The sequence below is a fragment of the Rhinoraja longicauda genome, chromosome 22 (assembly GCF_053455715.1).
Source record: "Rhinoraja longicauda isolate Sanriku21f chromosome 22, sRhiLon1.1, whole genome shotgun sequence".
Lineage (NCBI taxonomy): Eukaryota > Metazoa > Chordata > Chondrichthyes > Rajiformes > Arhynchobatidae > Rhinoraja > Rhinoraja longicauda.
Genome location: NC_135974.1, coordinates 18,959,623 through 18,984,980, shown reverse-complemented (window position 1 = coordinate 18,984,980; position 25,358 = coordinate 18,959,623).

Genomic DNA, 25,358 nt, shown 5'->3' with positions numbered 1-25,358 from the left:
AGAAACTTGGTGAGGTAGCAGTGCCTTTAGGAGTAGACACAGGAACTGCAGATGCTGATTTACAAAAAAACAACCTGCTGGAGAAACTCAGTGGGTCAGCTAGCATATTGGGAAGACATGGACAGTTGACATTTTGGGTTGGATCCCTTCATCAGATTGATAGTGGTGGATGGAGATGAGAAACCACGTCAATTTGATATGTGAGGGTCTGCACATCAATGTGTTAAGGGTCTTGCCATTTAATGTACATTCTGCCCTTCCATTGAACCTCCCAAAGTGCAATACGTCACACTTGGATTAAACTCCATCTGCCATTTCTCTGCCCATTTCCGTAGCCGATCTATATCTTGCTGTATCTTCTGACAGCATTCCTCACTATCTGCAACTCCTCCAATTGTGGTGCTGTTAGCAAACTTACTCACCAACCTATCTATAGTTATGTCCAAGTCATTTATATATATCGCAAACAGCGGAGGTCCCAGCACTTCACTGGTTACAGACCTCCAGCCAGAATATTTTTCTTCTACACCAACCCTCTGTCTTCTATGAATAAGCCAGTTCCGAATCCATATGACCAAGTCACCATGAATCCCATGCATCTTAATCTTTTGGTTCATCCTATTATGAGGGACCTAATCAAAGGTCTTACTGAAATCCATGTATACAACATTCACTACCCTACATTCAGCAATTTCCTTCATCGCCTCCTCAAAACACTCAAGCCATTTAGGAAGGCACGGCCTACCGCTTTCAGAGACGTGCTGGATGTCCCTAATTAGCCCATTCTCTTCCAAATGGGAGTCAATTATTTCTTGATGACTTCTCTCCAATAGGTTCCCGACCACTGGCATGACCACGGCCTATAGTTCCCTGGATTCGCTCTACTTCCCTTCTTTAACAAAGGAACAACAATGGCCAATCGCCAGTCCTCTGAGACTGCTTGTGGATTTAGGAGAAACAAAGATCCTCATCAAGGTATCTTCTCTCTTGATATCAACTCCCCCTCCCATTCCCAGTCTGACCTTTCTGTCTTGGGCCTCCTCCAGTGCCATAGTGAGGCCCACCAGAAATTGGAGGAACAGCACCTCATATTTCGCCTGGGCAGCTTGCAGCCCAGTGGTATGAACATCGACTTCTCCAACTTTAGATAGTTCCTCTGTCCCTCTCTTCCCCTCCCCCTTCCCAGATCTCCCTCTATCTTCCTGTCTCCACCTATATCCTTCCTTTGTCCCGCCCCCCTTGACATCAGTCTGAAGAAGGGTCTCGACCTGAAACGTCACCCATTCCTTCTCTCCTGAGATGCTGCCTGACCTGCTGAGTTACTCCAGCATTTTGTGAATAAATACCTTTGATTTGTACCAGCATCTGCAGTTATTTTCTTATATTCTCTCTTGCCTCCCTCAATAACCTGGGACAGATCTCATCAGGCCATGGGGGCTTATACACCTTGATGCTCTTAACAGCCTCAGCACCACCTCTTTTTTCGATCTCAAACTGCGCTCGCATACTTGAATTCACCACTATACTTGCTGTCCTCCAAGTTCTCCTCGGTGAATACAGATGCAAAGTACTTGTTTGGTACCTCACTACATCAACAAACTTCAAGCATAGATTCTCTCCTATATCCCTAAGCTGTCCTACCTTCTCCCTGGTCACCCTCTTGCTTTCAGCATACATACAAAAAGCCTTGGGATTTTCCTTAATCCGACTCCAATGACTTTTTCATCGCCCGTTTTGGCCCTTCTAATCACCTGATTGAATTCTTTCCCACTAGCTTGATATTCCTCATAAGCCCTATCTGATGCCACCATCTTAAACGTGGTATGCACTTCTTCTTTCTTCTTGACCAATTTTACAACTTCCTTGGACAGGGGTGGCATGGTGGCATAGCGGTAGACCTACTGCCTTACAGCACCAAAGACCTGGGTTCGATCCTGACTACAGGCACTTGGCTGTATGGAGTTTGTACATTCTCCCCGTGACCCTCGTAGGTTTTCTCCGCGATCTTCAGTTACCTCCCACATTCCAAAGACATACAGGTTTGTACATTAATTGGCTTCGTGTAAATATAAAATTGTCCCTAATGTTCTAATGTCCCCAAGGTGTTAATGTGCGGGGATCGTTGGTCGGTCCTGGTTCAGTGGGCCAAAAGGCCTATTTCCGCGCTGTATCTCTAAACAGCATTTGGGGTTTTGTTAAAGTTCAGCAAAATCAGTTATTTTCAGTTACTGAAAAAATACCCAGTTTAACCTAACAGCTTCAACTTCCTGCTTCTTTTAAATAAGCCTTTCTGCAGCCAATAGAATTTCATAAAATCATATTTTAACTTACAATATTCAAACAGCAATATTTGTAATTGGAATTCAATTAACACTGATTCAAGGTGTATACATTTCAACTCATAGGCCAATCTATTTGCATAAGTACAGGTTCGGGGTGGCATGGTGGCGCAGCAGTCTAGTTGCTGCCTTACAGTGGCCCAGACTCGATCCTGACTCTGTGTACTGTGTGTATGGAGTTTGTACATTCTCCCTGTGACCACATCTTTTTTTCCGAGTGCTCCGGTTTCCTCCTACGTTCCAAAGACGCACTTGTTTGTAGGTTAATTGGCTTCAGTAAAAATTGTAAATTGTCACTGGTGTGTAGGATAGTCAAGTCAAGTCAAGTCTAATGCTAGTGTAAGGGGATTGCTGGTCGGCACGGACTCTGAAGAGCTTGTTTCCGCACAGTATCTCAAACTCAAACTAAAAAAGTAATTTATATCTAGTATACCTAATGTTTTTGGAAAATGATTTTTGAATAAGATAATCACATTTTCTAGCTGCAAACTAGAAAATTCCCGAAATGGCGGGACTCTCATATGTTGAAAGACTGCAGCGACTAGGTTTGTGTACACTGGAATTTAGAAGGATGAGAGGGGATCTTATCGAAACGTATAAGATTATTAAGGGGTTGGACATGTTAGAGGCAGGAAACATGTTCCCAATGTTGGGGGAGTCCAGAACAAGTACCCACAGTTTAAGAATAAGGGGTAGGCCATTTAGAACAGAGATGAGGAAAAACTTTTTTAGTCAGAGAGTTGTGAATCTGTGGAATTCTCTGCCTCAGAGGGCAGTGGAGGCCAATTCTCTGAATACATTCAAGAGAGAGCTAGATAGAGCTGTTAAGGATAGTGGAGTCAGGGGGTATGGGGAGAAAGCAAGAACGGGGTACTGATTGAGAATGATCAACCATGATCACATTGAATGGCGGTGCTGGCTCGAAGGGCCGAATGGCCTACTCCTGCACCTATTGTCTATTATCTATTGTCTATTGTCAAACCTGATCTTGGCAACACAATTCTGTAAAACATCCAATCCAAACAAGGCATCTTGCTTTATTTATTATTTACTTGTATAATCCATAATAATCACCATGGTTCATATTCAGTGCCCACCTGATTCTGTTTTCATTTTGAGAGTTGCATTGCAAAACAAAAACAATTTACCAATCTCATGATATGAAAGTTATATCAAATACTTTCTCTTTTAAGTGTTAAAAGAGAAAGTGTCTTAAAGTTTATCCTGAGTTATCCACCTCTCCTGCTCTCTTGTATGCAGCTGTTTAAACACACCAGGCATTCACTGGCTTGAATGAATTTAAAATTATTGTAGTTCATTAAGAATAAAACATTCCATGCATTTTCTGACCCAACAAATTGATTTCCCATAACGTATCCTGAAACATTTTCTAGTTAAAGACTTATGTACTTTAAGTAGACATAAGAGGGTGGGAGGAGGGGAGGAGGGGGGTGGTGGGGTGGTGGAGAGTAGGTTCCAGGAAGGGGATGACAAACTATGGTTCACACCTGATCCCACCATCCCATTATGTTATATAATGAGAAGCATAGACAGGGTAGACAGTTGGAACCTTTTACCCAGGGGTGAAATGCCCAACACCAGACTGCACAGTTACAAGGTGAGAGGGGGATATTTTAATGGAGATGTGTGGGGCAAGTTTTGTACACAGAGTGTGGTGGGGAATGCATTGCCAGGGGTGGTGGTGGAGGCAGATACCATAGTGATGTTAAAGATGGTTTTAGACAGGGACATGGAAGTGCAGGGAATAGAGGTACATGGATCATGTTCAGGCAGATGAGATCAGTTTCACTAAACATCATGTTTGGCACGAACATTGTGGGCTGAAGGACCCATGCCTGTGCTGTACTATTCTATGTTCTATATGACAATAAAGTACCATTCAACCAAAAATATTACTGGAACTGGGCTTAATTTCTGAGAAGTGATTGGAGAAATTTGACTATTTTCCCTGGAGCAAAGGAGGCAGAGGGACCTAACAGAGATTTATAAAATTATGAGTGGCATAGATAAGATAAATAGTTACAGTTTTTCCCCCCGGGTAGTGGTCTAAACTACTTGGCACAGATTTGAGGCGAGAGGGATAAGATTTATCGGGGACCTGAGGGATTTACCAGACAGAAGGTGGTGTGTATATGAGGAGACAGAGGAAGTAATAGAATTGAGTACAATGACACTATTACAAAAATATTGGCACAGGTACAAGGCTTTAGACTTTAAAGACACAGCGTGGAAACAGGACCTTAGGCCCACTGAGGCCGTACCAACCTGTGATTACCCCGTACACTAACACCATCCTCAACACCACGGCTAATTTACAATATTTACCAAAGTCAATTAACCTACAAATGCACATCCTTGGAGTGTGGGAGCACCCAGAGAAGACCCATGCTGTCATAGGGAGAATGTACAAACTCCGTATCGACAGCACTAGTAGTCAGGATCTAACCCGGGTCTCTGGCGCTGTAAGGCCGCATCTCTACCACTAAGCCACTGTGCCGCCAGCTCGGAAGAAAGATATGGGCCAAATAATACAAATTGGACCAGCTCGGGTAGGTGCCTTGGCCAGCATGAATGAGATGGGCTGAAGGACCTGTTACTGCACTGCATATTTCTATGATCCTATGACACTTCAGGACAATAAAGGGAAATTACACATGGACGCAGAGAAAAGGGGCAATGATCGTAATTCACCAATGAGAAAGATATGGATGATAGCGAGATCAAGGACAGGTCGATATTAAGAAGAAGGTGGTGTTGGGTGTCTTGAAAAAATAATAGGATGGGTAAGTCCCAGGCATCTGATGGAAGTTATCCTTGGATATTGAGAGAGACAAGGGAGGATATTGCTGAATCCTTGAGAGAGATCCTTATGTCCTCTTTTTTTGCCACAGGCAAGGTTCCAGAACAGTAGTCAATGCAGTCAAAGAAATGCAACACGGATAATCCAGGAAATTATAGGATGGTGAGCTGATACAAGAAGCAGATATGATAGCCACGATAAAGGGGCATTGCAACAGACAATGGACAGACACTGGGTGGAGGGATGGAGACCATGTGCAGACAGATGGGTTAAGTTAGACTGGTATCAATGTCAGCACTATTAATTACTGCAGAACAGCCTATTATTATTTAAAATAAAAATACTTTAGAATTAAAACTCAGAGCTTGGCTTAAAACCAGGTCACTGTGCTCCACTGTTTAGAAACTTTCCAAAATGACATGAAAGTCACCGTATCAGGAAAATGATCTCTTTACACTATAATACAACATGTCACATGAGCCGAGACACAACAGCACATCCCAGAGTCTTTGAGAAAGGACAGGATGGACCCAGATCTTGTAAGATCAAAGGGAATACATGGACACATTCCAATTTTGAAACTTTGTAATAACAATAAACATTTTCAAACATTCCATTGCCATTTGATATTTTCCTATAATCTAACAGCAAAATAAAATATATCCGACTGGTTTATCAATCACACATTTCAGGAATGTTGTTATTTGGATGTCATGTGATGGAGTACCAACCAGTTTAACCAGTTTAACCAGTGGTGACCGAATATCTGTCAATATGTTCCCAGTTGTCCTCACCTGCTCTCTATATAGTGTGTTTGTAATTCTACACTGGCGCCTTCAGCAAAGTGATAAAGTACTTTGCAATGGCTTCAAACAATCTTGCAAACATGCCATTTCTGTTTTATATTTTTATTTAATGTAAAACACTAATCCATTTTCTTTAAGTCATGTTTTATATCTGGTTGGGAAAATAAAATATTGCAGATGCTGGAAATCTGAAAAGACACGATAAATGCTGGAAATACGGAAATTATATATGAAAATTATATATTGAAGTAGAACTTCAAAGCTTTCAATCTTTTCCAGCAACTTTGGGTAGATATTCTATAATCCATATTTTTTGTAACTTAATCCCATCATTCCCAGCCACCAGTTTAGAGGTACAGCTTGGAAACGGGCCCATCCACCCACTAAGATAACTGATTTTGTTATCCCACTTTCTCATCAACTCCTTCCACACTCTGGGCAATTTATAAAGGCCAATTAACCTACAAACCTTCATGTCTTTGGGATGTGGGAGGAAAATGGAACATCTAGAGAAAGCCCATGCAGTCATGGGGAGAACATGTGACTCCACACGAACAGCACCTGAGGTCAAGATCGAACCTGGCCTCTGGCGCTCTGAACTTCCAGAGGCTTTGGAGAACATTGGGGACATCAACTGAAACCCACACTCTCACAGGAAGTGTGTAGGAAGGAACTGCAGATGCTGGTGTAAACAGAAGATAGACACAAAAAGCTGAAATAACTCAGCGGGATACACAGCATCTCTGGAAAAAGGAATGGGTGACGTTTCGGGTTGAGACCCTTTTCTGCAGAGATGCTGCCTGTCCTGCTGAGTTACTCCAGCTTTTTGTGTCTATCTTCGGTTTCAACCAGTATCTGCAGTTCCTTCCTGGTTAGGGAACCAGTCTGAAGAAGGGTCTCGACCCGAAACGTCACCCATTCCCTCTCTCCAGAGATGCTGCGTGTCCCGTTGATTACTCCAGCTATTTGTGTCTATCTTCTCTCACAGGAAATATTGTGACTAGTTGAGGAGATTTCACAGAGTGAGGCCCAGCGTAAATTGAAGGGACAGCATCTCATATTTCGCTTGGGCAGCTTACACCCAACAGTATGAACATTGACTTATCTAACTGTAAGTAACCCTTGCTTCCCCTCTCTCTCCATCCCTCCCTCTTCCCAGTTCTCCAGCCTGTATTACTGTCTCCGACTACATTTTATCTCTGTTCGCTTTGTTGTTACCTTCTCCCAGCTAACAATGATCTATTCAACATTTTCCTTGTACTTTATTCCCTTTGTCCTGTTTTCGCATCTTACACTGCCTTATCTATGTGATCTCCCTCTCCCCTGACATGTCTGCAGATGGGTCTCAACCCGAAATGTCACCCATTCCTTCTCTCCAGAGATGCTGCCTGTCCCGCTGAGTTACTCCAGCATTTTGTGTCTATCTAAGTGTGTGACTAGACAACTGAGTCACTCAGAGACACTAAAGTTGTAGAAATGAAGGTCTTTATTCATCAGGACAAGCAGACATTCTCTTGGGATGCCTTACCAACAGTCTGTCTCGTCCTTTCCTTTCTTTGTTGATTTTAGCATGTGTTAAATATGTTTTAGTGTTCTTCAACTTGTTTTATGTGGGGGGGGGGGCTTTGGGGAAACTTTTTGAAATCTCTTTCCTCGATGAAGATACGATTTTTTTTCGGTATCGTATCTCCTTCCGCACTGTGGCGTAACATCGTGGAGTTGGCGACCTCTGCAGGGGACCAACTTCGGGAGCTCCAACCGCGGGAGCTTGCAGGACTTAACATCGTGGAGCTGGCGGTCCCTGTCAGGGATCGACCTTGGAGATCCAACCGTGGGAACCTGCGGACTTTAACATCATTGAGCTCGCGGTCCCTGGTTAGGGACCGATTTCGGGAGCTTCAGGCTGCAGGAGCTTCAACCACCCCGATGCGGGAGCTTCGATCGCCCCGATGCGGGAGCTTCGATCCCTCCGACGCGGGAGCTTCGATCGCCCCGACGCTGAGCTTCGATCGCCCCGACGCGGGAGCTTCAATCGCTCCGACACGGGAGCTTCAATCGCTCCGACACGGGAGCTTCGATCGCCCCGACGCGGGAGCTTCAATCGCTCCAACACGGGAGCTTCGATCGCCCTGATGCTGAGCTTCGATCGCCCCGACGCGGGAGCTTCGATCACCCCGACGCGGGAGCTTCGATCACCCTGACGCGGGAGCTTCGATCGCCCCGACATGGGAGCTTCGATCGCCCCGACCTGGGAGCTTCGATCACCCCGACGCGGGAGCTTCGATCGCCCCGATGTGGGAGCTTCGATCGCCCCGACGCAGGAGCTTCGATCGCTCCAATGCTGAGCTTCAATCGCCCCGACGCTGAGCTTCGATCGTCCCGATGCGGGAGCTTCGATCGCCCCGACGCGGGAGCTTCGATCGCCCTGACCCCGGAGCTCCAATCGCTGGCTGCAGGAGCTTCGATCACCATGTATGTGGATGGTTCCACTGCCCTGACCGTGGGAGAATAAAGAGGGAAGATTAGACTTTAGAATATGCCATTCGGCCCTTCGAGCCTGCACCACCATTCAATGTGATCAGGGCTGATCATTCTGAATCAGTGCCCCGTTCCTGCCTTCTCCCCATACCCCCTGACTCCGCTATCCTTAAGAGCTTATTGCCTTCCATCACAGTGAGGAATGTGAGGAATCCACTGTGGTGGATGTTTATGTTAACTTTTATGTAGTTGTGTATCTTGTTGTTTTTTTTAGTATGGCTGTGTGGTAAATCGAATATCACTGTACCTTAATTGTTACATGTGACAATAAAAGACCTTTGAACCTTTGAACTTAAGTCCAAGGAGCTGTGACTCTGTGAAACTCATGCCACTGAGTACATCTTGGCAGACAAAAATTGCAAGAAGGAATGTACAACCCTTGACTATTTCACTCTAACTTTCAGGGTAAACAAAGATCCATCTGTGGCAACTAATTCAACAATTTATTTAATCCATTGCCAATCTTCAATAACATTGTTAAATTAAAGATGTCCAGTCCCACACATGGTTTGCATTTGTAACGTGCATGAGGGTAATGGAGCTCAGAGTTAGTGTGGCATAAAATACATTGTTTGTATGAAATGACACACTGAGTTCAACATATTTTAATGCAGACAAAGGCTACATCCAGACATTAAAAACAATAATTTTCATTTATGTAGTCAGTGGTAAAACTGGGTCTCAGATGCACACTAATTACGTGAAGTTGAGTCCACGATCATATTCCATAATTACAGCAATGTCCCCATGTACAATGAAATTACAGCAGCATCACAGGCGCAAACATCTCACACAACAACATCATTTATACATAAATTACACGTTCTACAAGGCAGTTAAAAGAAAAAGATTGTGCAAACACAAGATATTAACGCAAATAACAATTAGAAAACAAGTCTGTAGTAGTTCTGGGGTGGTTTGTAGTGTTCTGTTGTTGTGGTGTAGGAGGAGATGATGTGCACATTGGTACAACAACCTGATGGTTGTAGAAAAGTAACTGTTCCTCAACTTGATGGTGTGGGACCTCAGGCTTCTGTACCTCCTGCCTAATGGTGGCATGGTTGCATCGAGAAGAGGGCATAGACTGAATGTGTGGAACCATGATACATGCCCGCTTCTTGAACCACACCTCATGTAGATGATTTATTTGATGGGGAGGCTGTACCAGGCTGAGTCCACCACTTTCTGCAGCTTGTTGCCCTCCTGTGTGTTTCGGAATTGTCTAACAGGCCATGTTGCGACCAGCTAGTCATCAGAGTATTCAGTGATGTGTCAAATTTCTTTAAACTTCTAAGAAATAAGAGATGCTGGCACACTTTCTTTGTGATTATCTGCATCCTGGGCCCATAACAGGTCAGAGATGTTAACAGCCAGAAATTGGAATCTGTTAACTCTCCACTGTAGACCCACCATTGAAAACTGTCATTTGGTATCCCACCTTCCCCTTTCTGAAGTCATAGAGTCTTAATAATATATTCCTTTATTTGTCCCACACCGGGGAAATTTAGTGTTACAGCAGCAAAGTGGATAGTAAAAATAAAGATAAGGATAATTGTCATCATTTACTGTGTTTTTCCTTTACTGTTCCTGTTTACTGGTCTGTTGACTGGTCTGCTGGGAGTAGCACTGGTTGTGCAGTCTCACAGCAGCGGGAACAAACGACCTCCAATATCTCTCCTTCACACACTTGGGGTGAAGGAGTCTGTCACTGAAGGAGCTAATCAGTGCAGTGACTGTCCTGCATGGGGTGGGAGTCATTGTCCAGCAGCGATGTTATCTTTGCCATCATTCTCTCACCGCCTGTACTGAGTCGAGGGGGCAACCCAGGACAGAGCTGGCCTTCCTGATCAGCTTGTCAAGTCTCTTCCCCTCTGCTGCTGAGATGCTGCTGCTTCAGCAGACCACTCCATAGAAAATGTCTGATGCCACCACAGTGTTGTAGAAGGTCCTTAGGAGTGCCCCCTGCACTCCAAAGGACCTGAGTCTCCTCAGCAGGTAAAGTCTGCTCTGGCCCTTTTGGTACAGTGCATTGGTATTTTCGGTCCAGTCAAGTTTATTGTTAAGGTAAACACCCAGGTACTTATAAGAGTTTTCCCTCCCGATGTCCATTCCCTGGATGTTCACTGGTGTCGGGAGGACGTGGCTGCGCCTGCGGAAATCCACCACCATCTCCCTGGTTTTCCCCGCGTTGATCTGGAGGAGGTTCCGCTGGCACCAGTCCACAAACTCCTTGATCAGTTCTCTGTACGCCCTGTCATCGTCACCTGTGATGAGGCCGACGATGGCAGAGTCGTCAGAGAACTTCTGTAGATAGCAGTTTGCTGAGCTGTGCCTGAAGTCCGCAGTGTACAGGGTGAACAGGAATGGAGCTAGCACTGTTCCCTGCGGAATCCCAGTGCTGCAGACCACCCTGTCCTCATATACTGTGGTTGGTTGGTGAGGTAATCCAGAATCCAGGATGTGAGGTGGTGATCCACTCCTGTGCGCTCCAGCTTGCCCCCCCCAGAAGCCCCGGCTGGATGGTATTGAACGCACTGGAGAAATCAAAGAACATGATTCTCACAGTACTATCCGGCTTCTCCAGGTGCGAAAGAGCTCTGTGTCGTAGGTAGATGATGGCGTCCTCCACCCCAATGTGAGTCTGGTAGGCGAACAGCAGCCAATCCATTGAAGGTCTCACCAGGGGGCGGAGATGGACGAGGACCAGATGCTCCAGTGTCTTCATCAGGTGCGAAGACAGTGCCACCGGCCTGTAGCTGTTGAGTTCCTTCGGCTCCGGTCTTTGGCACCGGTACCACGCAGGATGTTTTCCACAGCTGTGGAACTCTCCACAGTTTCATAAAGTCACGCAGCACAGATACAGCCCAACTCATCCATGCTGACTGAGATGCCTCAACTAAGCAAATTCTGTTTGCCCACATTTCCCTCTCAACCTTTCCTATCCATGTACCAGTCCAAGTGTTTTTAAAATGGTGTTATAATACCTGCCACAACTACCTCCTCTGACAGCTCGTTCCATATACCCACCAATTAGAAAGTTATCCCTCAGGTCCTATTAAATCTTGTCTCTCCCACATTAAACCTATGGTCCTGTGTTTTTTGATTCCTCTAGCCTAGATAAAAGACTCTGCATTCACTCTATCTATTCCCCTCATGATTTTATGCACTTCCATAAGATCACCCGCTGCACCTCCTGCGGTCCAAGGAATAAAATCCTAGTTAATATAAACCAACAACAGCAATGGGCTGATCACCAAGGCACACCACTATTCACAGGCTTCCAGTCCAAAAAACAATCTTCCACCATTACCCTCTGCTTCCTTCCATTAAGCTATTTTGTTGTCCACTCAGCTAGCTCTTCCATGTAACCTTCCAGGGCAGCCTACCATGCAGAACCATAATCAAATGTCTTGCTGAAATCCACCAGGCAATGTCCGCCATCAACCTTTTTAGTTTACAGTAACTGGTAAACCTCCCCTGCACCCTTTCCAAAGTCTCCACATCTTTCCTGTAATGGGGCGACCAGAACTAAACATAATACTCCAAATGCGGCTGGACCTAGAAAGCTGCAGGAATGCCGAGCATCTCCGGCAATTTCAGATTTCCAGCATTTCCAGTTTTTTAATTTGCTTTTCAATGGTCATTTTGGAAGACAGTGTTTTGTGCAATACATTATATTTTAGTGTTGTGTGTGTTTAGTGATTAGACCTAAACATGCCTATGGACTATGCCATTATTTCACGCCTTTGAATTAAGTTAATGTTCACCCTTAATCCATTTGTTCCTGAAACTGATTTTCTACATGAGTGTTAAATTTCTTTTTGACCCAGTGGGAGTATTCCAACATAAGTTATACCAAAGGCTAAGTGTGTTCTCCAATTATTTCAGGTAAAAATTCCTTGAACCAAAATGGGTAAAGAAAGAAGTTATGGAACTTTAACATTGCTACAAACTGCTGCAAGGCTTCCAGGTGCAGTATAGTTCAGTTCTCTTCTACATGTTACATTTAAATACATTTTTAAAGGATGCATTGCGACTTCTGTTGAACATTAAAAATCCTGAGTTCCTTCAAAGACACATTAGTAATTCTTTGCAAAGCCTCCAGCTGCTGTGTTATCCTAACACACGGAATGACCTTTCCTTTGCTCCATTCATTATTGTGGTTTCCTAAAGGAAATCAATCAGGTAAGTCCAGTCCAGGGAAGTGTAGAGACAAAGGTAGAGAGGTGTGATGATCAAGCTGGCATCAGTCGCAAATAGCAGAATTAGGCTGAATATGGTTGGAGGTTAAAATGAGATTTGCTGGGGGAAGTTGTGGTAGTTAGAATAGAAAATATAACCTGATTTGGGGCTATGACCAGGAATTGAGGGATGGGGAAGTCAAGACAGGGAATGGAAATGCTATACTGGGGGTTGGAGATCCATGGATCTGGGTTTAGTTTCGTTTAGTTCTCTGCATATCTCTAATGCTGCTTGACTTGCTGGAAGTTTGCAGATTAGTCAGACATTTTAATTTTCAATTGTTCATGCATTCTGAACTTTTGGTTTCATCCGCAACTGTAGCGATGTTGATTGGGCAATCCATGATGAAAACAGTGAATGTTCCAGGATATAGCATTCCAAAGATGAGGATGAACTCTCATGTTATACCCGACCAAGCCCGAATAGCATTGCCAAGGGCCCATACTGTATGTGCTGGAGCAATGTGGAATATGTGTTTGACTTTAATTAATTTGTGTTGAGTGTGCTGGTGCTGTAATTCTTAGCACCAGATTTTCCATCCTTTTTTTTAATCAGGAATTATATAACCACCCAATGGTGCATCTGCTCTGTGTGAAACTAGCAGTGAACCATTTTCATGCTAGCTAAAATCTGCAGATGCTGGAAATTTGAAAGAAAGATAGAAAATGCTGAAAACACCCAGCCGGCCAGGCAGTGGAATGAAATATTGAGTTAATATTTCAGACAAAAGGATTTTCTGTTTTTAATTCACTAACACTCAGAATCAGGTAATGGTTTGCCTGTGATCTCTCTGCAGGGGAGAAATATGAATTCATGATGGAATAGTATTAGTGAAGATAGATCTGTTGATTGATAAAGGTTCAGATCACAATCGCAGCTTGCCAGCACTTCCAGAAACCGCTAACCAGCTGCAAACTGCACATCTGTGCATTCCATAGCAAACCACCAACATCTGTACTGTGCAAGCATGGAAGTACGGAATGCACACTGCAGCTGTCCAAAGGCAGACAATTACATTTCCATTTCATCTTTTGCCAGATGAGCTTTGATAGGACTGCATGCTTTCTCATGGTGCAGGGTGGCATTGATAACGTGCATGTTGTGCGGATTACATATGAACTCAGCCACATACCTGGAACTGAAGGGCATTCCAACTTCCCCAGCATCCAGTTGTGATGTAATCATAGGCAATTGCTTATGAAGGGGAATGTCAAGTGCATTGGCAGTCATTGGTGAATCCAAGGATCTTCTGCAACTATAATTGAGTTTATGTGCCAGATAAAATTCACCCCTGACCCGTCAGCTTTACACCAGCATAGTATGCACATTTAGCACAGCTGAATGTATTGCACCAAATGGTAAAACACCTGTCAATGGCTTTGCAGTTAGAATGCTGTCAGCTTGTATTAGTTTCTGAGTGGATAAATTGGCATGTGATGAATTAAAATTGTTAGACTTGGATGATATATCCTGGGGGAAAGGCAAAGGATGCCAGGGCAGCAGGTGTCCAGTAATAAACAGAAATGTGCAAAAAGTTACCAATTCTCCTGAGGCAATACTTCACCTGAGTGGCTGAAATTTCATTAGCGGATTTGGTAGAAAGCAGCTTCTGCATGTAACGCAGTCGTACTTATCAATAATTTCTCTTTTCACAGTTTTCTGCAAAACTGCAAAGGGACTGGGATGCAATGACCCTTCTGTAAATATAAATTGGTCCAGATGTTTGTTGAATACTGTGGCAGTATTGTCTATCTTGAGAATAAACTTGATCTGCACAGGAAATACAATAGTGTGACAAGCCAAATGCAGGAAAAATGTTCCCAATGTTGGGGGAGTCCAGAACCAGGGGCCACAGTCTAAGAATAAAGGAGAGGCCATTTAAAACTGAGGTGAGAAAAACTTTTTCACCCAGAGAGTTGTGAATGTGTGGAATTCTCTGCCACAGAAGACAGTGGAGGTCAATTCACTGGATGAATTAAAAAAATAGTTAAATAGAGCTCTAAGGGCTATCGGAATCAAGGATTATGGGGAGAAGGTAGACACAGGTTACTGATTGTGGATGATCAGCCATGATCACAATGAATGGCAGTACTGGCTTGAAGGGCCAAATGGCCTCCTCCTGCACCTATTTTCTATGTTTCCTATGTATTGAAGCTCCAAAAACATCTACTGGGTACGCTATAGTTTGCAGTCGATGAGATCTGATTTTCCATTTCTGAAAGATTGTGGAACAAAAAAGTGAATTTTGAGTTATAACATGCTAAGAATAACAACATTTCATAGAAGAATAAAAATGTCACAGATATAAATTTGCAGATAATTTTGAGAGTGCTTTCAAATTAAATCAAACTAAAAGGTATTGTAATATCAGAGTCTGTTTTATTTTCTGTTGCTGTCTGAAGCACTAAAACAGAAAGAACCAGCATTAGAAATTATAAAATTATACGCATTATAAAACATCTTTCGCAACCTCAGAAAGTCCCCTAAGGCAATGAACCCTTTTGAGGGGCAGTCATGCAATAATCCAGCAAATGTGGCAGCCTAATTTTGTAAACTCTTCTCAGCTGTAAAGAAATAAATGATCAGATTTCTTTTGATGTTGCTTGAGGGGTTATTGCTGGGAAAAAATCCCCTGCTCAAACTTGACTCGCTGTCAAAGGCTTCTCTTTGACTATCTGATGGGCTAGTTCAGACAATCATTTAAGATCACACCAAAAAATATCTCTAGTGACGCTCTCACTTGGTGATAAACTGTGAGCTTAGATTCTGTGGCTTCACAGACTTCCCACTCAGAGACCATCGTGTGACCACCAAAGCCAAGCCTGACATGTGACCTATGTATTCAGGCAGACCTGTGACTTCAACTGCATTGCTGGCCAGCACCAGTAATGGAGTAAGTGGATGCATTTCCCTTCATTTTACTTTCCGAAGCTTTGCTTTGTGGATAAATGCCAAACCAGGAACATATTATTATGGGCTGTTTTATCCCTCTTTTTGCTGGATAAATCCCAGAACTTCGCTTTCAATTACTTTGCGCAAAAATTAACTTGGGATCACGAGAATGGCAATTTTCCTTCATTATGTCTAGGACATTATTTCAGCGGATGCCCAAAGTTGGAATTAGATAGTGGAAGAACATTAGAGTGATTATATTAGTAACTAGACTGAGGTGGACCCATTGGGTCCAAATCTTTCCTGCGGGGCTCTCCTGGGGCAAGACAGACAGACAGACAGACAGACAGACGGACGGACAGACAGACAGACAGACAGACAGACAGACAGACAGACGGACGGACGGACGGACGGACGGACGGACGGACGGACAGACAGACAGACGTTAGTACAATATTACTGCAGAGAAAGTGCTAAAGGTCCTAACGTGTATGAAGGTAGACAGATCTCCTGGGCCTGATCAGATATCCCAGGACACTATGGGAAGCTAGAGAAGAAATTGCAAGTGCCCTGACTGAGATTTATGACGCGTCATTAGATATACGGATGAGGTGCCAGAAAGCTGGAGGTTGGCAAATGTTGTGCCTCTATTTAAGGGCTGCAGGCAAAACAGCTGTGGCTGGACTGTTGCTAGAGAGCATTGTGAGGGATGATATACATGCATTTAGATGGACAAGGGGTGAATAGCGATAGTCAGCACAGTTTTGTAGGTGGGAGATACTCCCTTTGGCTCCTTGTTCCATATACCCAACATATTCTGTGTGAACAAATTACCCCAGGTTCCTTTCCTCTCTCACCTTAAACTTATGCCCTCTAGTGCTTGATTCCTCTACCTTGGGGAAAAAACTGATTTTACCCCATCTACTCTCATGATTTTATGTACCCACTATCAAGTCACCCCTCATCCTCCTGAGCTCCAATGAATAAAGTCCTGGTCTGCTCAACCTCTCCCTCTTGCTCAGCCCCTCGAGTCCTGGCAACATCCTTGTAAATTGTCTCTGTACTCTCTCCAGCTTAATGGCATATTTCCTGTAGCAGGACGACCAAAAATGAACATAATACTCCATGTGTCTTGTTCAATCATTTACTGATATGAGATCTGAGCTGGACTAAATTAGCTCCTCTTCAACTTGCATGTGCGACTGAAATGCTATACAAGTCTCTCATAATTGATTTCTGCATAACATGCACGTTATTGGCATTTAGTTTCAGTCAACCAACTGATTGGTAAAGAATGAGCCTGTGTAGATTATAGTTAATCATGAAATAGCCAGCCCGTGGGTTCTACCATTTGAAGCTGACTTTAACGTATTCTTACTTTTGAGATAACATCTCAAATACGCAGAAATGTGGGCTACTTTTTAGCTGCAGCCATAAAGCTGTTGAATATTTCTTGGTAAAGTTATAGTAAGCAGCCCTGCTGGTATTTTGGCATGTCTCACTTCATTGTGATCAAGTTGAAAATGAATAGGCTTAATTTTGCTTCGTGACAAAGTAGATGGAATTTAAGACTTTGCCTAATTGTGGTTTATTTTACTGATTGGTGCCAGGATCTTGTAATATGGCAGTCCATGAAACATTAATTTCAGGCTGAACAGAAGTGGAAAGGGACTGTGGAAAGAATAACTTGGCAATTCCACATCGAAGCAGCGAAGATTGAACTACTGATCAACAGAGAATTTTGCATTTCCAATTGAGACATTCAGGTGCAACAGTGACCCTACTGAGAGTAAAACATTGGGGTGAAACAGCACAACATAATTCCTTTGTGCATTATTTGGAGTAATTTTAATTCAGAGAATTGGTGTGAATGTTTTGAGATCTCTTTCGCACCGTTTGAGTTTCTCATGTACAGGTCAGCTGAGAAAAGCTGTTCCAGACTAGAATCCTATTCGGAATGTTTAATCGAAAACTTTACGAGATGGGTACACTAATTGCATTTCCTGGAAACTGAGTAAAAAACAACTTTGAGGATATCTGCAAGGATGTACTGCACTTAAAAGGAAACTGGACGTTTATCCAATAACCATTAGATTATGCTTTTCTTTCTGTTTCATTATTTTGTTCCTGGCACCTGCACTTCATGGAAGTAGATATGATAGAGCTGCAACTAGATATGATAGTGGCATTTAAGAATCTTTTAGATAGTCACATGTGCAGGGAATGGAGGAATTTTGATCACATGCAGGCAGATTAACTTGGCATCATGTTCGGCACGGACATTGTAGGCCGAAGGGCCTGTTCCTGTGCTTTACTGTTCTATGTTCTACATTCATCAGATCCACCATTTTACAATAATTGCAGTTAATCCAGCATGGAGGATAATAATGCAGTTCAAGTGGTGGTAATTGGACAATATCTGCTGCTGGAAACCATAAGAAATGATAGGACCCAAAGCACAGTATATCATTATGTTTTTGCTGCTTAAGTACATATTCTTTCTGCAGTTCTGCAAACATCAGAAGAAGGGTCTCGACCCGAAACGTCACCCATTCCTTCTCTCCCGAGATGCTGCCTGACCTGCTGAGTTACTACAGCATTTTGTGAATAAATACCTTCGATTTGTACCAGCATCTGCAGTTATCTTCTTATATTCTTTCTGCAATATCTATGGTTTTGGAATTCAAACTTGTTGAACAGTGCACAAATAAAACATGAGAAAGTAATCTTCAAAGGAGTTGAAAAGACTTCTTTTTTCACACAGAAGGTGGTGGGTGTATGGAACAAGCTGCCAGAGGAGGTAGTTGAGGCTGGGACTATCCCATAGTTTAAGAAAAAGTTGGACAGGTACATGGATAGGACAGGTTTGGAGGGTTATGGACCAAGTGCAGGCAAGTGGGACTAGGGTAGCTGGGACATTGTTGGCCGGTGTGGGCGAGTTGGGCCGAAGGGCCTGTTTCCACACTGTATCAATCTATGACTAAGAGAAAAACTTGCAAAAAGAAATGTTCACTTTCCACAACGGTTTATTGACTTCCTGTGGGCAAGATGTTAAGCCTTAGGCCTGGTTATGCCTTTTGACAACAGTGGAGAAACTAATTTATTCCAAGTTTTGTGGTTTCATACATTGCTGTAATTCCACGTTGTGACATTGATCTTGACAAATTGGAAAAGATCATATTTGTAGACATCAGTTGAAAGAAAATGTGTGGGCCAGAAAGTCTTTCAGTAATCAAACTGTGAGCCGAACTATAACCATCTAAATACCTTAGCATTCAGTCATCCCTGCAGTTTTGGCTCATAATAAATTAATTGCACAGCACTTTTAATTACTGTTTATTTTTCAGATATGTGCAATGCATGTAAGTTCTCTTTTTCTCTGAATGATTAAAATTGAAATTGTGGAGATTCAATTACTTTATTTCTTTCACCAGCAAGATTCTCTGGGTCAAATTACGTGCTGGGGAAAGAGAGAATATTATTTTAGCTGTCCCACAATGCTACCCCTCCCCTCCCCCCCCCCCCATCCACATTCTACCATCCAGTCAGTGGACTTTACTCGGGGGTGTCACTTTGCCATTTGCCATTCCATCTGATGGCCAATAGTGATGTGATTAACATGTCCACAGAAGCCAGATTAAAAGCATTGTTTGTTTACCAATCACACTGAATTAAGTTGGCGGCACAGTGGCACAGCCGATGGAGCTGCATCACAATCCCAGAGACCTGGGTTCGATCCTTACCTCGGGCGCTGACTGCGTGATATTTGAAATATGATATTTTTCCAATTTGTCAAGATAATTATTATAATATGCAATTGCAGCAATGTTTGGAACTGTAAAACGTGGAGTGAATTAGTATTAATTTCGCCACTGAAAGTGCTACTATTCTCCCTGTAACTGCGTGGGTTTTCTGTGGGTGCTCCGGCTTCCCCCACATCCCAAAGACGTGAGGGTTCACAGGTTAATTGGCCTCCAGTGTGTACGGAGTGGAACAGAAAGCGAAGTAACGTGGAAGTTGCGTGAACGGGTGATTAACAGTCATTGTATTTTCAGTGGGCAGACGGGTCCATTTCCATGCTGAACCCTTCAATCAATCAATCAAAACTGGCTGAACAATGCCACAAATTTGTTGAAAACATCAAGGCATGTAGAGAGATTTTGAGATTGTTATCTTACAATAGCATCAACAAGATTTGTAAAGTGTGCGGTAGAAGATGCTGCTCATATCGGTAGTGCGTCTTTTGTAAATTTGAGTACTTCGCTCCCTCTCCATTCTCAGTGGGAACCTCATCACATTTATATGATCCTGGTGAAGGACTTTTTGATGCAATAATGTAAAGTCAATAAATCATCCTTGGTTTATGGCACATTTTTCTTGCATTCTTGTTTGCACTGACAGTTCTGAAAAGTAAGGGAGGCAGACGTGTTGCCTTGGAAACCTCCACCAGAATAACAAAGCAGTTCACAACCTGTCCATGCAGATTACATTTTTAAAATCTGTTCCAAATTTGTGATTCCCATATTTAAAAAATGTGTAGGTTTCTCATTTGATCTTGCTTTCAGATTCATTAGAATCTAAAACTAAATGAAAGAGAAGCCTGTTTATTAAGTTTCAAAGTGCTTTGTATTTAATGACTTTCATGTTATGATTTGTGAAAACTTGTGCAGTCTGGACTGAACTGTCTGGTTAATTCATGCATTGTCAAACACATGCCAATGAAATTCCCTTTATTTTATTTACATTATAATATATAATTATATTATATACTATACTGTTTTTCTGGTTTCCACACTTATCTTCATAGCATGATAAAATTTCCCATTGAGATCTGTTGCATCTCAAACTGGTAATAATTCAAAATGATAATTGAGTAGATGTAAACAGCTCGAAGGTATCACAGACTGAAGAAGGGCCTCGACCCGAAATGTCACCCATTCCTTCTCTCCTGAGATGCTGCCTGACCCGCTGAGTTATTCCAGCTTTTTGTGATACCTTCGATTTGTACCAGCATCTGCAGTTATTTTCCTACACAGATGTAAACAGCTAATCAGCCTACTTATCTTATGTGGAGCTTGAGTATTGAAGATATCATACCTTTTCAGTGGAAGAGAGAAAGCGAGACTCACAGAAGGAGGGAATACATGTAATAATGGAGTGATGCGGGAGGGAGATGATGGATAATCTTGCAAAGAAAGACCTGCAGGTCCAGTGAGAGATAATACAGCCTGGGTTGGGTCAGTAAATTTGCCCAAAAAGCAAGTTGATAAACATGGGCGAATCATTTAATAATGCAGGTAAAAAGAATAAATAACCTAACCAAAATTGGAAGGATGGAAAGTTTACCATACATTCTCTCTCAACTTTGACAACCCTGCTCACCACCACAGCTAAACTTTCCAAAAGCACGAGACATATAAAACATAGAGCACAGAACAGTACAGCACAGGAACATACAGCTACAGTCCACAAAGTTTGTGCCGAACATAATGCCAAGTTAAACTGATCTCATCTGCCATATCCCTCTATTCCATGCACTTCCATGTGCCTACCCAAAAGCCACTTAAATGCCACTATCGTATCTGCCTCCAATGCTTTCCAGGCTCCACTCCTCTCTGTGCAAATAAAAATTGTGCTGCACATTTCTATTAAACCTTTCCACTCTCACTTTATAGCTATGCCCTCCAGTATTGGACATATCCACTCTAGGGAAAAAGGTTCTGACTGTCTACCCTATCCATGTCTCTCATAATTTTATATACTTATCAAGTTTCCCCACAACCTCTGATGTTCCAGAGAAAACAATCCAACACTATCAAATATCAGTAGCTGACACCGTCTCATCCAGGTAAGAAACTTATGAGCAAATGACGGAGAAGGAAAAGAGTGACATTGAATGATGTTAGACACAGTGAAATTAATAGAATGAAAGAAAGACTGGGTTTAGAGAGGGCAAAAGAGACAAAAGGAAAGTAAGAACCAAATAAAAATGATTTTAAAAATAAGATATCTGCAGGAGTGAGACTCACAATTTAAATAGTTTCTCCTCTGGCCCCCAAGATAGAAAACATATCAGGATCATACATCATTACATTACCAGATTGTTCTGCTTTGAAATACTTACACTGCCTCTCTGCAACAAGATTATTTTGTGTTTGCAAAGCAAATCCTGCAATTTCTTGACAGACATAGAATTCTTAATAGTATTGTCTGACTTTAGCAAGACCAAGATCAATTTTCTGAGCAGCTTTTGGCAGTTCACAACTCGTGCAACTTTTAATTAATTAACCACAGTGTATGATACAAGTTGACTGTAATTTTACTCCACATTCTTGGCAGATCTCTTCCACTTGGCTACAAAAGATTAGATTTAATTAACTTGGTGCAGTAATAACACTGCTTGAAGGTTATCTAAATCCCCAGACGAGCTTACTTTGCACTCTCATTCAGTACATAATAAGCCACAGAATCAATTTCCTTTCATCAAGAGTTGTATTCTTTATATATACATATATATATATATATCTATATATAGCAATTTACTGTCTTTATAATGTAAAGATGCTTTTCAATTTGGATAATAAATTCTAAATGAGTTCTTCTCATCAAACACCCGTCAAATGGCTTATGATACTTGAAGCCCATGTGGTTGTGATTTGCTGACATTTGGTATCCCAGTTACTTATGTTACTTAATTATGTCCTTCATGGACAAGCAGGGAGGCCTGTTTCTTGTTGATGGATCATACAAAATACAAGTGGATGCAGGGTAATATAATTCCTTAAAATTAGCATACCGCAGACCAAATAATCACATTTATTTTTATGAGATTATTAAGCATTGTTTAATTGCAATCAGTTAATAAACATTGGCATTGTCTTGTTTGAATGTTTAATTCAAAATTCCAGTTCAGTACTGGCAGGTTAATGAGCGTCAATTGCAACTTTTGACCTACTGCCAATTTGATTGATGAAAGGGGAAAGCACTGGATGTGTGTAATCTACTTGTTTGTAATGTGTGTAATTCTGTTCCATGCCTCTGAATGTTTCCTTTGGACAATCCATAAACAGAAATCCTATAAAGCACGATTTGTGCATGCATATTTTATTTTTTCCCTTTAAATGATTCTTTAATACTTTTTATTGTGTGTGAGGCTAGCTAAGGCACCATTCTTGCAACTTTGAGGCTTACATAACACGGAGCAACAGAAACTAAAATTCTGATGTGTGTATTTTACGTATCAGATGGCAGATAATTTTTCTTTGAGCTCAGTATTGAGTTTGTTTCCCGCCTTATTTTACTGTGATGAAAATCATTATCTTTAGCTTGACAGTTTTTAATGTACCTCTCATATATTTGTCTTTAGTGATTCCCAACGCCTTGCTTGCCTCTGTATCTATGTATATAGAGAGTCATAGTCATACTGCGTGGAAACAGGCCCTTCTCCCCATCTCCCCATTTTACCCATTGAACGAACATGGGTCCATCTACACTGGTCCCACCTGCACAAACCAATCCTATCCATGTTCTGTATCTGTCTAAATATTTCTTAAACGTTATGATAATACGAGTCTCAGCTAGCTCCTCTGGCAGCATATTCCAAACACCCACCACATTTTGTGTAAAAAAGTTACCCCTCAGGTTCCGATTTCTCCTCACCTTAAACTTACGTCCTCTAGCTCTCGATTCCCCTGCTCTGCGAAAACGATGCTGTGCAATTACCTAATCTATTCACGATTTTGTACACCTCTTTTAGATCACCCCTCATTCTCTTGCATTCCAAGGAATAAAGTCCTAGCCTGCTCAACCTCTCCCCATAGCTCTTCTTGTCCTGACAACATCCTTGTAAGCCTTCACTGCATCCTTTCTAGCTTGACAACATCATTCTTATAACATGGTGACCAAACAGAACACAATACTCTAAATGTGGCCTCACCAATATCTTATACTGCAACATGACCTCCCAACATCTATACTAAATACTCTGATGAAGACCAATGTGCCTAAAGCCTTCTTGAACACCCTATATACTTGTGACGGTACTTTCAAGGAACTATGTACCTGCACTCCTAGATCCCTCTGTTCTACAACCCTCCCCAGAGCCCTGCCATTCACTGTGCAGGTAATATGCTGGTTAGACTTCCCAAAATGCAACATCTCACACTTCTCTGTATTAAACTCCATCAACCATTCCTCAGCCCTCCTGGCCAATCAATCAAGATCCTGCTGCAATTTTTGTGGGGCCCACCATGGGGGGGGGGGGGGGGGGAGTGGCGCCGAGAACAAAGAGGGACAAGTTGTGGGCGGGCTGCCGAGAAGAAGGAGGGACCATTGGGTCTACATTGAACACTGTAACTTTGTCGGTGACGTATAAGTGTCCAGTCTTTGCATACATTGTGTATGGTAGGGCAAAACAAAGAATTTCACCGTGACATGCCACCTGTGATAATAAAGTATCAATCAATCTCAGAATACCCACTAGTAATTTTCTGACCACAGATGTTAGGCTTACTGGCCTGTAGTTCCCTAGCTTTTCCCTGCAGCCCTTCTTGAATAGAGGCACAATATTTGCCATCTTTCAGTCTTCTAGCACCTCACCTGTATTTAATGACAACTCATAAATCTCAGCCCGGACACCTGCAATTTCCTCTCTAGCTTCCCAGTATGAGTCCATGATTTATTTAACTCTCACGTCATCTTCACTCTTGCTCTGTTTCATCTATCTCAGAAGTTGCAGTAAAGTGAGGATTATTCTTCCAAAATAGAATAATGTTGCACCATAGTCAATTAATGTCAACCTTTTCAATGCTACGAAACAGCTCCATTTGGAGTAGGTTAGGCATGTTTGTGGTAGGAGATGAAGCAAAGATAGGACTTTAAAGAATTGATGGATAAACAAATAACAGAGGGAGTCACACAATGAGGGCAAACAGTACTTTTGGCACCTACTTTCTTTCCTTTTGGACAACACGCGATAAGAGGATGCTCTGCCAATACTGATAGCACAGAAACAGATCTCCACCTCCCCTCCTTCTTTTGACACTTACTCCAAATGAGTTTAATTCAACTGTGGTCAGTTGATCCCGAAGTCAGGACATAATAAAATAATCATTGTGATTTTACTCTTGGGTCAAATCAGTCACTGTACCATAATATATTTTCAAATTTATTTCTCAGATTTATCTTTAGATGACAAATTTGGAAATTTGGTGAGATTTGTTGTCACAGCTTTCAGAATCAGACTTGAGAATACTATCCAAAACAGGGTTGACATTTTAATGATGTCACATAGAAACATAGAAAATAGGTGCAGGAGGAGGCCATTTGGCCCTTTGAGCCAGCACCGCCATTCATTGTGATCATGGCTGATCATCTACAATCAGTTACCTGTTCCTGCTTTCTCCCCATATCCCTTGATTCCACTAGCCCCTAGAGTGCTATCTAATTATCTTTTAAATTCATCCAGTGAATTGGCCTCCACTGCCTTCTGTGGCAGAGAATTCCACAAATTCACAACTCTGGGTGAAAAGGTTTCTTCTCACCTCAGTTTTAAATGGCCCCTTTATTCTTAGACTGTGGCCCCTGATTCTGGACTCCCTCAACATTGGGAACATTTTCCGGCATCTAGCTTGTCCAGTCCTTTTATAATTTTATACGTCGCTATAAGATCCCCTCTCATCCTTATAAACTCCAGTGAATAAAAGCCCAGTCTTTCCAATC